At 45.0% G+C, this 12,723-nt stretch overlaps 1 long non-coding RNA gene across 1 annotated transcript; it reads left to right on the top strand.

Moving 5' to 3' along the window:
* Positions 1 to 4,770: 4,770 nt before the first annotated feature.
* LOC139070128 (uncharacterized) lies at positions 4,771 to 6,400 on the top strand. The gene is made up of 4 exons (XR_011520770.1): positions 4,771 to 4,910; positions 5,449 to 5,544; positions 5,635 to 5,724; positions 6,181 to 6,400. It is a non-coding gene; the product is annotated as an uncharacterized lncRNA (long non-coding RNA).
* The last annotated feature ends 6,323 nt before the right edge of the window (positions 6,401 to 12,723 follow it).

The raw sequence follows: 12,723 nt of genomic DNA, 5'->3' as shown, positions 1-12,723 counted from the left end.
CTGGTGAGTCTGAAGCCCAGCATGTCCTGGAACCCGGGACCGGGGTGGACATGGGGAGACCTGGAGGCCCTCAGGTTTCTGGACACCAGCGACAGAGAGTCTCTGTAGACCAGCCCATGACGGGTGGAGGTGATGGGACAGGAATGACCTGTGGCCAGCTGTCACACACACACACACACACACACACACACACACACACACACACACACACACACACACACACACACACACACACACACACACACACACACACACACACACACACACACACACACACACACACACACACACACACACACACACACACACACACAGAGTTTACATCGTGTCAGACTAAAGCAGCCAATCTCAGTGGAAGTTGGGTCTAAATCCAGCTCTGTGTCTGCAGCATGACCCCCAGGGACCCAACAGACCTACTTCCGCTTTAATTAGACCTCCTTTAATACCAGAATCGATACAATAAGTTCTACCATCATGGATAAAACCCTACAGCATATTTCTGTCAACAAAAATAAATAAATAAATAAACGGAATATTTGGGATTTGTAAAAAGATTGTTCTTCAGTATTTCTAAGAGGCTGATGAATTAACAGTTATATGAATTCTGACTGGGCTCACAGCATCAAATCTAGTAATTAAATTCTCTTTTTTAATTTAGAAATTTCATGACTAAGCTGATATCAGAGATGAGGTCAAAAACTTAATTCTTAAAACACTGCTTAAAATAAGATAAAAAAGAGACAATTTGTTAGACATTCTAGTTATTTTTCCTACTTATGTCTATTGGGTTTCCAATGATTCCCCTCCAAAACAAGTCGTTGATGTTTTAGAAATAATAAAATCTTATTAGATGAAAAATTACAGGCTTATGGGAAAAAATTTACTCACTGAGACAAATGTTGCCATGGCGATGCTGCAGCTGCTGGTCAGGAAACCAAATGTTTGAGCTTAAATCTCCATCGTCTGCCATCTCTACTGATGTCATCGTCTGAGGGCGGGGCTTCAAACAGTCAAGTCACTCTTAAACCTCCTAGAAAATGTAATGTAGTCAGATGACAGATTCGAAACACATTCTTTTGTATACCACATGTCCCATGTACGTACACACACACACACACACACACACACACACACACACACACACACACACACACACACACACACACACACACACACCTCTTATAATCGACTTTTGAACATCAAAACCATCTCACCTCCTGGTTTTCCTTCTGTGACACGTTTCTGATGAAGCTTTTTTGTTAGAAAGGTTTTATTTGATTTTATTTGATACCAAATTGTCTTTGTCTCCCCTGATTTCAAAGTGTCCCAACTCCTATCTTCTACCACAGTGATCCCATCCATGTTCTTCTTGGTGGAATATCAGCGACCATGTGGTCTCCCCTGCTCCTCTCTCCTGTGGTGTCCCTCAGGGCTCAGACTTTAGTCTCCTACTGGTGTTTGTTTCCACTGCTATCAGATTTATGTCCCATTCTGAGTCTGTACTACACTGTCTCACTGAAACTCAGTGAAATACTAAGAAAATGCTGCGTTTCAAACCTTAAATGTTATTGAACCCTATTTTTAAAACTTTCTTAGATGTTTATTTGATTTTTACTGTTCTTTATAATTTTATATTTTTAAGTGGTTCCTACTTTTTTAACTTTAAAAATATTTTTTTTTCTTTAAACACATTTTTAGACCTTACATAATTCTGAAACAGATTTCAGATTTAGGCTCTATAATAAGATTTGGTCAGTCACCCTGTTTACCAGCCTTACATCACAAAGGCCTGAAGGTCATGTTTATTAGGTCATATTTAATAAGGGAGATTGTTGACCCCTGACCCTATGAGAAACATGGGGGACAAAAGGATGATCAGATTATTTGGCCAATATGGTTAAATCTTGAATTTCCAGGTAGTTTAGATGATAATCCAAGCTAATAACATAAATCAGGTCTGGTTCCCCAACCCCTGCCAGCTTTAGGTATGGTCTCTCTTAAAAACACAAACCTTCATTTTCTCTGACTGGGATTCATGTTGGTGCAAATGTCTACAGATGTCCTGCCTTCAGGAGCTATTCTCAGACAGTATGCTATTTTTTACCATCTACACTGAACAAAAATATAAACGCAACATTTTTGTTTTTGCTCCCATTTTTCATGAACTGAACTCAAACATCTGAGACAGTTTCTGATAGAGTTAATCAGGTTGTTGATCGTTGGTCCACTCCTCTTCAATAGCTGTGTGAAGTTGCTGAATATTTGCAGGAACTGGAACACGCTGTCGTATACGCCAATCCAGAGCATCCCAAACGTGCTCAATGGGTGACATGTCTGGTGAGTATGCTGCCCATGCCCAAGAGGTGATGATTGTGGATGAATGGCACAACAACGGGCCTCAGGATCTCGTCAGGGTACCTTTGTGTATTCAAATGCCATCAATAAAATGCACCTGTTTGTTGTCCATAACATACCCCTGCCCATACCAGTACCCCACGTGCCAAATGCCATCGAATGTGAGTGTTTGCCCACTCAAGTTGATTATGACGACGGACTGCAGACAGGTTCAGACCCCAAAGAGGATGACAAGCATGCAGATGAGCTTCCTTGAGACGGTTTCTGACAGTTTGTGCAGAAATTCTCTGGCTATGCAAACCAGTTGTTGCTGCAGCTGTCCGGGTGGCTGGTCTCAGGCGATCCTGGATGTGAACATGCTGGATGTGAAGGTTCTGGGCTGGTGTGGTCACACGTGATCTGCGGTTGTGGGGCCGGTTGGGTGTACTGTCAAATTTTCTGAAACGCCTTTAGAGACGGCTTATGGTAGAGAAATGAACTTTAATTTCATGGGCAACTGCTCTGGTAGACATTCCTGCAGTCAGCATGTTTATTGCACGCTCCGTCAAAGGTTACAACATCAATGGCGTTGTGGTGTTTGATCAAATTGCACAGTTCAGGGTGTCCTTTTATTGTGGGCAGTTTAAGGCACACCTGTACATTGTTCATGCTGTCTAATCAGCCCCTTGATATGCCACACCTTTGAGGTAGGATGGATTATCTTGGTAAAGGAAAAGTGCTCACCAACACACATGTAGACAGATTTCAAATTTCAGAACAATATTTGAGAGTCATGGGTGTTTTGTGCATGTAGAAAAAGTTTTAGATGCTTGAGTTCAGCTCATGAAAAATGGGAGCAAAAACACAAGTTTTGTGTTTATATTTTTTATTCAGTGTATATGCAGACGACTGCCAAATCTATTTTTCTCTTAAACCCACCGACTCCACTAAGCCTCTGTTTGTTTGTCTTCATGATGTGAAGGAATCGTTGGCGGAGACCTTCATCCATCTGAATGACTAAAACAGGTAATTGCTTTTAGTCCTGACAACATTGAAGTGACCCAGTAACCTAACCTCAACTGTCTTTCTCATGTAACCTCCTCTGTTCATGTAACATCCCGGTTCTGAAGATGGACGCTCAGGTCAACAGCACAGTCCTGACTCCACTGCCTTGGGCGAATTCCTAAATTAAAGCTCATTCTGAGTGTCCGTCTTCTAGAGTCAGTAATTCATCACATGCTGGCTAGACTACTCCAAATTCTGTTTATACGGCATCACCTGTCCAGAATTCTGCAGCAAGGTTCCTGACTGGAGCTGACGGAAGGCAGCACATCACACTCATTCTTAAATGACTGCACTGGTTGCCCGTCCAATTCAGAATCAATTTCAAAACTCTGCTCTTTGTATTCAAATCTTTGAACAGTCAGGCCCCACCCTATCTGAGCAATCTCCTCCATTTCTACGACCCCTCTCGTGCTCTTGGGTCTGCTGATCAGTTCCTCCTCACCGTCCCTAAGGTGTGCTTGAGGACTCGTGGTTGAAAGGGCCATTTTTAATCTGTGCCCCGAAACTGTGGAACTCACTACCCCTTCAGATTAGGCAAGCACCCCGACTTGCTGTCTTTAAAGCTGAAAACACTCTACTTCTCCCTGCCCTTGGATGCTGACTCCTTGTCATCCTCCTTCCACTTTGGTTCTTTAATTTTATCCATGGTCTGTTTTTGTGGTTGCGGCTTGTTTGGCTCACTGTACAATTTTTAATTTGTATTATGATGTGACTATTTTGTGCTTTGTGTTGTTTTATTTTGTGCAGCACTTTGGTTGGTTGTAATGCAATGTTAAAAGCGCTTTACAAATGGTGTAGTATGATATGAAAGATGTAATCAGATTACAGAGACTCAATTGTAGCCTGTGAAATTAACGTTTCTCTTCGTCCTTTCTGAAGCAGATTCCTTAAAGGAGACATAACATGAAAAACCCACTTTTTTATCCATTAACACAGTGTGTTTCACATTTTAAGTGTCTAAGTGAGCAAAAAGGCTTATATTATTCACTGGAGTTGCTATTTAGATATTTAATAATTAAGTTTTGGGCATATTTGTCCACCCGTTCAGTTTTTCACATTATCTATTACATCAGTAATTTATTTCGTCAGGATAACTACCAAATATGGTAATGGCCCTTGCTAAACACAGAGCCAATCTGCCATTTTTTCTTCTCGCTAAGATTTTTTGTAGTCCTATTTGAAAAATGCAGAATGTCTGGTTATTTTAGCCACACACAGCTCAAAACTGTTCCTCGTTTTAAGGAAGGGTGGTGTGGCAGTATTTAAACCCAGGAGCTGATGACACTACTGCTAAAAAAACACAGAAGAAAAAGTAGTGTGTTTGTGTTTGTTTGTGTGTGTGTGTGTGTGTGTGTGTGTGTGTGTGTGTGTGCGTGCGTGCGTGCGTGCGCGCGCGCGCGTGGTTCGTTCATTCTGTCTCCAGGCTAGTGGCTAAGTACTGAGGGCTTCATCTATCTAAAAGGAGTCATTTCCATCTGAATGTGGCAGCACCGGGACACAGCAGCAGAGCGGTAAGCTTCATATCACTCTAAAATGTCGACAAACTTTACTTTAGATTTACGGGCATTAGCAGCACTAAAGCGTTAGCATCCGGCTTGCTATCGCTAGCACAGTATGCTAGTAAAGTTAGCACCCAGATTAATGTGGATTTGGCTGATTTTCGTGGAATAAAACGTGATTTCTGATCAACGCCTTCTTTTACACCAGATGATAACCTCCCACTGATTGTAACAGCAGAGAGCCTGTGTGTTATTCTACGTGAGTGTGATGTAATCTTAGCATCCAGTAAATAAAGTCCCATATCAGCTAAAGTGCAGCGTGACAAAGTCATTAAAGTGCGTCAACACAGTGGATTTAATAGAGTTTTAAAGAACGATCTCTGAGTGGAGTGAGGTTAGTTTTTTTGTCTCACTGCAGATATAAAAACTAACTCTGCATCAGTCAGACACAGCAAAGCTCACCGTCTGTATGAGCGTGCGCGTCGGAAAGCTGATAAAATCGGCTGTAAAATAATTAAAACAAAAGTAAAAATGCTCCTTTGCTTTTTAGAGTCAACATCCAGAAGGCTGGAGCCGTGTTTCACTGACAGGCTGTCAGACTAAAGCCCTGATAAGCTCAGCTGGGACAAACTGGTCTGATGTTTAGGTAAGTGAAGATCTGCTTCTCCAAGTCATTGAGATGCTAGTAAAAAATAATTTAGCCAGCTTGCAAATGTTACTTTTCTTCTCCTCTAAGGAACACAGAACGTTCAGATGTTGGCGTTTCACGTCACCTACTGAGGAAGGAGACCCACCAGTAAAGAGATGGTAGCTGGACCAGACCAAAGTGAGTGATGACACACCTCAGCCACCCTCATCATTAAGAACACCTCGCCCCCTGAATCACTCCGTCTGATGACAGCAGAGTGATTTATTTGATGTTTTACTTGTTTAGTCTGTTTAGAAATTATTGAATTACATTATTTTCTGTAATCGACCATCTGATCTGGATGTGTGCAGAATAACTTTCCCCAAATTCAGCAGCAGCTGGCCTACAAAAACAGCTGCAGCATGTAGTAAGTCTGTCTGCACTGCTCTCTAATGAGCTTCCTTTCATAAGGAATCATTTGTATAATTTTAGTGTCACTATTTTATTACATTTGTAAGAATATGAAGTCACTGCAGCAAAGTGAACTTGTGAACAAACACAAACGTGACTATAAACATGAAAGCTAAAGAAACAACTTTCCTAAAGCTGCTTGTAAACAAAATATGTCATTAAAGTTACTGTCTATCATTGCAGAATATGGCGATGACATCATGGAACTGGTCTTTGGAAAAGTTTTCCCTGAACCAACTCCGTTTCTAGATGAGGTAGAGAAGATCTGCATCTCACCAAGCATCTCACCAACCCTCTGGTCTCAGTATTCAGACAACGGAGGTCTCCCACTGTTATCCAGGACCAGTTTGAAGCCCACATACTGCCCCTCCCTCATCATCAGGAAACATCAATCCGTATCCTGAGGACAACAGAAGACGGCAGGAGGACAGGAACTCTGAGACCTAGACACCACCAGCACCGAGACACAAAGCACCTGTGTGCACGCCTGTTTAACTACTAAAGCCTGTTTATTATATTGTTCTACTTATTTGCTGTGAGGTTAATACTTAGAAAATTTGTATATTAATGTAAACAATAAAAAAATCACTGATTGTATGCTTTCTTTTAGATGTAATGGTCCAAACTCAGCCTTGTAGACATTTATTGCATCCTGTAGGTAAATACACAGAACAGGCTCAGATCCAGGATGACCCAGCATGCTCTTCTTCCATTCTGGCTGTTAGGGATTGTATCAATAACTCAATGCCTACTAATGTTTTCACCTAACGGTATTTATTTAGAATGCAGGTAAGATTTAACTATATTTGTTAGCAAAGCAGACTGATCTTGGGAATTTCACTGCAGCACTGATGTCCACCTCTCTGTACACATTAGAGAGAATTACCACTTTACAGCTAAACACATTTAATAAAGATATAGGCTATGCATTGCAGACAATAAAAACAAAGTTGTAAGCATTAGAATTATAATGATCACATTAAAGAACCGTCACCTTATCGTGGTGGAGGAGTTTGAGTGCCCTAATGATCCTAGGAGCTATGTTGTCTGGGGCACTTAGTGCCCCTGGTAGGGTCTCCCATGACAAATTGGTCTTAGGTGAAGGGTGAGACAAAGAACGGTTCGAAGGATCTTTCATGGCGGTTAAAACGAAGAGTCGGAGTACCCGGCCCGGAGGGTTACCGGGGTCCCACCCTGGAGCCAGGCCTGGGGTTGGGGCCCGTGAGCGAGCGCCTGGTGGCCGGGCTTTCGCCCATGGGGCCCGGCCGGGCCCAGCCCGAACCGGATACATGGGCTCGTCCAACTGTGGACCCACCACCCGCAGGAGGAACATGAAAGGTCCGGTGCAATGCGAATCGGGTGGCAGACCAAGGCGGGAGCCTTGGCGGTCCAATCCCCGGACAAGAAAACTAGTTTTTGGGACATGGAACGTCACCTCGCTGGCGGGGAAGGAGCCAGAGCTTGTGGCAGAGGTTGAGCGGTACCGGCTAGATATAGTCGGACTCACCTCGACACATTGCATTGGCTCTGGAACCCGAGACCTGGAGAGGGGTTGGACACTCTACTTTGCTGGAGTTGCTCCGGGTAAGAGGCGGAGGGCTGGGGTTGGCTTTTTGTTAGCCCCGAGACTCTCTGCCTGTGTGTTGGGGTTTACCCCGGGGGACAAGAGGGTAGCTTCCTTGCGCCTTCGGGTCGGGGAACGGGTCCTGACTGTTGTTTGTGCTTATGGGCCAAATATCAGTTCAGAGTACCCACCCTTTTTGGAGTCCCTGGGACGAGTGCTAGATAGTGCTCCATCAGGGGACTCCATTGTCCTGCTGGGGGACTTCAATGCTCACGTGGGCAATGACAGCTTGACCTGGAGGGGTGTGATTGGGAGGAACGGCCCACCTAATCTGAACTCGAGCGGTGTTTTGTTATTGGACTTCTGTGCAAGCCGCAGTTTGGCCATAACGAACACCATGTTCGAACATAAGGATGCCCACCGGTACACTTGGTACCAGGGCAGACTAGGTCACAGGTCGATGATAGATTTTGTAGTCGTATCATCTGACCTGCGGCCGTATGTTTTGGACACCCGAGTGAAGAGAGGGGCGGAGCTGTCAACTGATCACCACCTGGTGGTGAGTTGGATCAGATGGCAAGGGAACATGCCGCGTAGACCTGGCAGACCCAAACGCATAGTGAGGGTCTGCTGGGAACGCCTGGCAGAAGAACCTGTCAAGACGGTCTTCAACTCCCACCTCCGGCAGAGCTTTGACCACGTCCCGAGAGCAGTGGGGGACATTGAGTCCGAGTGGGCCTTGTTCCACTCTGCGATTGTCGAGGCGGCTGTTGCTAGCTGTGGTCGTAAGGTGGCCGGTGCCAGTCGTGGTGGCAACCCCCGTACCTGCTGGTGGACACCAGAGGTTCGGGGAGCCGTCAGGCTGAAGAAGGAGGCCTACAGGGCGTGGCTGGTCTGTGGATCTCCGGAGGCAGCAGACAGGTACCGGATAGCCAAGCGGGGTGCAGCAGTGGCAGTTGCCGAGGCAAAATCTCGGGCGTGGGAGGAGTTTGGTGAGGCCATGGAGAAAGACTATCGATCGGCTCCAAAGAGGTTCTGGCAAACTGTCCGGCACCTCAGGAGAGGAAGGCAGCAACTCGCTCACACTGTTTACAGTGGGGATGGGGAGCTGCTGACGTCAACTGAGGCTATAGTCGGACGGTGGAAGGAATACTTTGAGGAGCTCCTCAATCCCACCAATGCACATTCCGAGGAGGAACCAGAGCTGGGAGGCCTGGGGATGGACTGTCCGATCTCGGGGGGCAGAAGTTGCTGAGGTATTCAAACAACTACACAGCGGCGGAGCCCCGGGGGTGGATGAGGTTCGTCCTGGGTATCTCAAGGCTATGGATGTTGTAGGGCTGTCATGGTTGACACGTCTCTACAACATTGCGTGGTCATCGGGGGCAGTTCCTAGGGAGTGGCAGACCGGGGTGGTGGTCCCCATCTTTAAGAAGGTTGACCTGAGGGTGTGTTCCAACTATAGGGGGATCACACTCCTCAGCCTCCCTGGAAAGGTCTACGCCAAGGTACTGGAGAGGAGGGTCCGATCGATGGTTGAATCTCAGATAGAGGAGGAGCAATGTGGTTTTCGTCCTGGCCGTGGAACTGTGGACCAGCTCTATACCCTTGCAAGGGTGATGGAGGGGGCATGGGAGTTTGCCCAACCAATCCACATGTGCTTTGTGGATTTGGAGAAGGCTTATGACCGTGTCCCCAGGGGCAGCCTGTGGGGGACGCTCCAGGAGTATGGGGTGGGTGGCTTTCTGTTAAGGGCCATTCAGTCCCTTTACCAGAGGAGCGTGAGTTTGGTCCGCATAGCCGGTAGTAAGTCGGACCTGTTCCCAGTGAGGGTTGGACTCTGCCAGGGCTGCCCTTTGTCACCGGTTCTGTTCATCACTTTTATGGACAGAATTTCTAGACGCAGCCGTGGTGTGGAGTGTGTCGAGTTTGGTGGCAGGAGAATCTCGTCTCTGCTTTTTGCAGATGATGTGGTCCTCCTAGCTTCATCCAGCTCTGACCTTCAGCTCTTGCTGGGTAGGTTCGCGGCCGAATGTGAAGCGGCTGGGATGAGGATCAGCACCTCCAAATCTGAGACCATGGTTCTCGACCGGAAAAGGGTGGCTTGCCACCTCCGGGTCGGGGGAGAGGTCCTACCTCAAGTGGAGGAGTTCAAGTATCTCGGGGTCTTGTTCACGAGTGAGGGTAGGAGGGATCGGGAGATCGACAGGCGGATTGGTTCGGCGTCTGCAGTGATGCGGACGCTGAGCCGATCTGTCGTGGGGAAGAGGGAGCTGAGCCAGAAAGCCAGGCTCTCGATTTACCGGTCGATCTACGTCCCAATCCTCACCTATGGTCATGAGCTTTGGGTAATGACCGAAAGAACGAGATCGCGGATACAAGCGGCCGAAATGAGTTTCCTCCGTAGGGTGGCCGGGCTCAGCCTTAGAGATAGGGTGAAGAGCTCGGACATTCGGGAGGGACTCGGAGTAGAACCGCTGCTCCTCCGGATCGAAAGGAGCCAGTTGAGGTGGTTTGGGCATCTGGTCAGGATGCCTCCTGGACGCCTCCCCGGGGAGGTGTTTCGGGCATGTCCTGCCGGCAGAAGGCCCCCGGGTCGACCCAGGACACGTTGGAGAGGTTACATCTCCAATCTGGTCCGGGAACGCCTTGGGGTCCTGCCGGAGGAGCTGGTGGACAAGGCCGGGGAGAGGACGGCCTGGAGCTCCCTAATTGGGATGCTGCCCCCGCGACCCGGACCCGGATAAGCGGAGGAAGACGACGACGACCTTAAAGAACACTTGGAGGAATGTTCTTTATTTTTGACTAGAATCTCAAATCTTTAAATTAAAATGTAACTGCTTTTTATCCATTTTCAGCCATTAAGACAGCCAATATAAAATAAGACTACTTATAAAATTATATGTATGTATATATATAGATAGAGATCTTAATAAAATATATTCTTTTAATGGTGTTTTAATGAGCTGTATCATTTTTTAAAACATTTTTTATAGAAATAAGCAAGCAGCATTCCTTGTGTGTGTGTGTGTGTGTGCGCGCGCGCGCCTGCTCGCTTGTCCTTCCGTCGGCCGTGATGAGTGTGTGTGTGTGTGTGTGTGCGCGCGCACGTGCCTGCTCGCTTGTCCTTCCGTCGGCCGTGACGGATGTGTGTGTGTGTGTGTGTGCGCGCGCACGTGCCTGCTCGCTTGTCCCTCCATCGGCTGTGACGAATGTGTGTGTGAGTGACTACAGACAAATGCATGAGAGAGTTAGCAGCCATGAAACAGCTTGATGAACTACTCTCCCCACATGTTTTAAAAATGCTAATATGCTATGCTAAATCTGCTATGCTAAATAATGATTTCTCTATAGAACTACAAAGTCCGACTGGGGGAGGAGAGTACAGGTCTGCACTATGGAGGGGGGGGGGGGGGGGGCGGAGTTTACAGCTCCTCCTCCAGTTTAAAGAGACAGTACCCCAAAACGGCTCGTTCTCAAGACTCTCCTCAGAACAGGGGTAGATGAGGGTCTGAGCAACAATAATGAGGAAATCAGACCAAAGAACTGCAGTTCCACTGTATTTAGACCCCAACTGAAGGATTTAGATGTAAAAAGGAATAACTTAAAAGCATGTTATGTCTCCTTTAAAAAATGTTGGAAGTATTTTAGTCTCTGGGCTCATCTGATGAATCTGTTAGAGGTCTGAAAACAGCATTTAAAAACAGAATAAAAAACATTCAGTTTGTTCAACAAACTTAAAATATTTTCTTTGGAGTCAAACTAAATGTTAATCTGGCAGAAAGTGTGTGTGTGTGGGGGGTGGGGGTGGGGGGTTGGGGGGGGGGACAAGTGGAGCTTGAACTAATTTGACTTTCAAATCGTCTCCATGTGATTGCAGGAACAAATCCAGAGAACTCCACTTTCATGAGCTTCAGGTGGAAAAGAGCACAGAAATATAACCATAGACATGATCAGACTATATTATTATATTGTTCTGTTAAAATATTACCATTCTATTAAATTATTCTGGTTGTTATGATCCTTCCAAACCAGAAGAGAAACATTCAGGATGTTCTGATTGGAATGACTCTCCTTTTGAACTAAAATCATTAAAAATAACAAGAGAAAATAAAGAGATTTTAACTGACAGAGTCATTTTGTCAGCAGATGGAACAGCTGACTGAGATAAACAGACATGAAATGATCTTTATTGATACCTAGAAACACAACCTTTTGTTTGTTGTACATCAGTTGTTGTTTAAGAATAACCCAGCTGGACATTTGGATCCAAACTGTCCGGCTGACCGGGTTCTGACCCGAAGCTGACAAGTAACCTCGATGTTTGTGTTTTGGTTTCATTTTATTTCGTCATTAAAACCAAATAAATTAGAATATAAGAACATCAGTGGATCCATGAAGAAGAAATAATTAGCCTTCTGCTTCCAATCACGTTTGAAACCACACGATACTCTAAAGTTCTCCAGTTCTCCAGATTATTTTACCTAAACAAACAATAAAATGAAACACTCTTAAATTTATGTATAATCTGACTTTTAATCCAGATTTTATGTTTAAACCGGAGAAAAAGATTGGTATTTTAATAGTTTTTAGTCTTGTTTTATGTTTTTGAACAAACCTTTTTCTCAGAGATTTTTTACTCTCAAACAGTTTATTCTAGATTAGAGATTATTACTGAAACTTTGAAATGTGTGATTAGAAGAATGAACAAAAAAAATCTAGTTTATTTTTTTTTCTTTAGATTTGATGAGGTCAGTGCTAATAATTAGAGGCTGATGTTCAGTTTTTTCTACATTGACCATCGCCCAAAAATAAAAGGAAAATCAGGACCTCAACACACCGTTTTTAAAAAATGTTTTGAGTTTGTTTTATATTTGAAGTTCAATAAATATTAAGAGATTTATTGACTTATTTAATTTATATTGCACACTGTGTGTGTTCAGTTGTCTTTCACAATCAATGTGCTGCTAAACGTGTATATCGGCCTTAGTAATCAGCTCTTGATATCGTCCATCGGCAACAAAGTTATTTAAAAATCAGCATCAGCCTTAAAAAAGCCATATCAGTCTGCCTCTATAATAACCCCAGTTCTGGTTTTGGTTCTATTTCTGGTTCTGGTCCTGGGGGTCATGTGACCTGCAGCCTTTCCGTCTCAGACCTGC

Source organism: Nothobranchius furzeri, chromosome 5 (genome assembly GCF_043380555.1).
Source record: "Nothobranchius furzeri strain GRZ-AD chromosome 5, NfurGRZ-RIMD1, whole genome shotgun sequence".
In the NCBI taxonomy this organism is placed as follows: domain Eukaryota; kingdom Metazoa; phylum Chordata; class Actinopteri; order Cyprinodontiformes; family Nothobranchiidae; genus Nothobranchius; species Nothobranchius furzeri.
The sequence above is the reverse complement of the archived record's forward strand: the minus strand, read 5'-3'. Positions and strand labels throughout refer to the sequence as shown.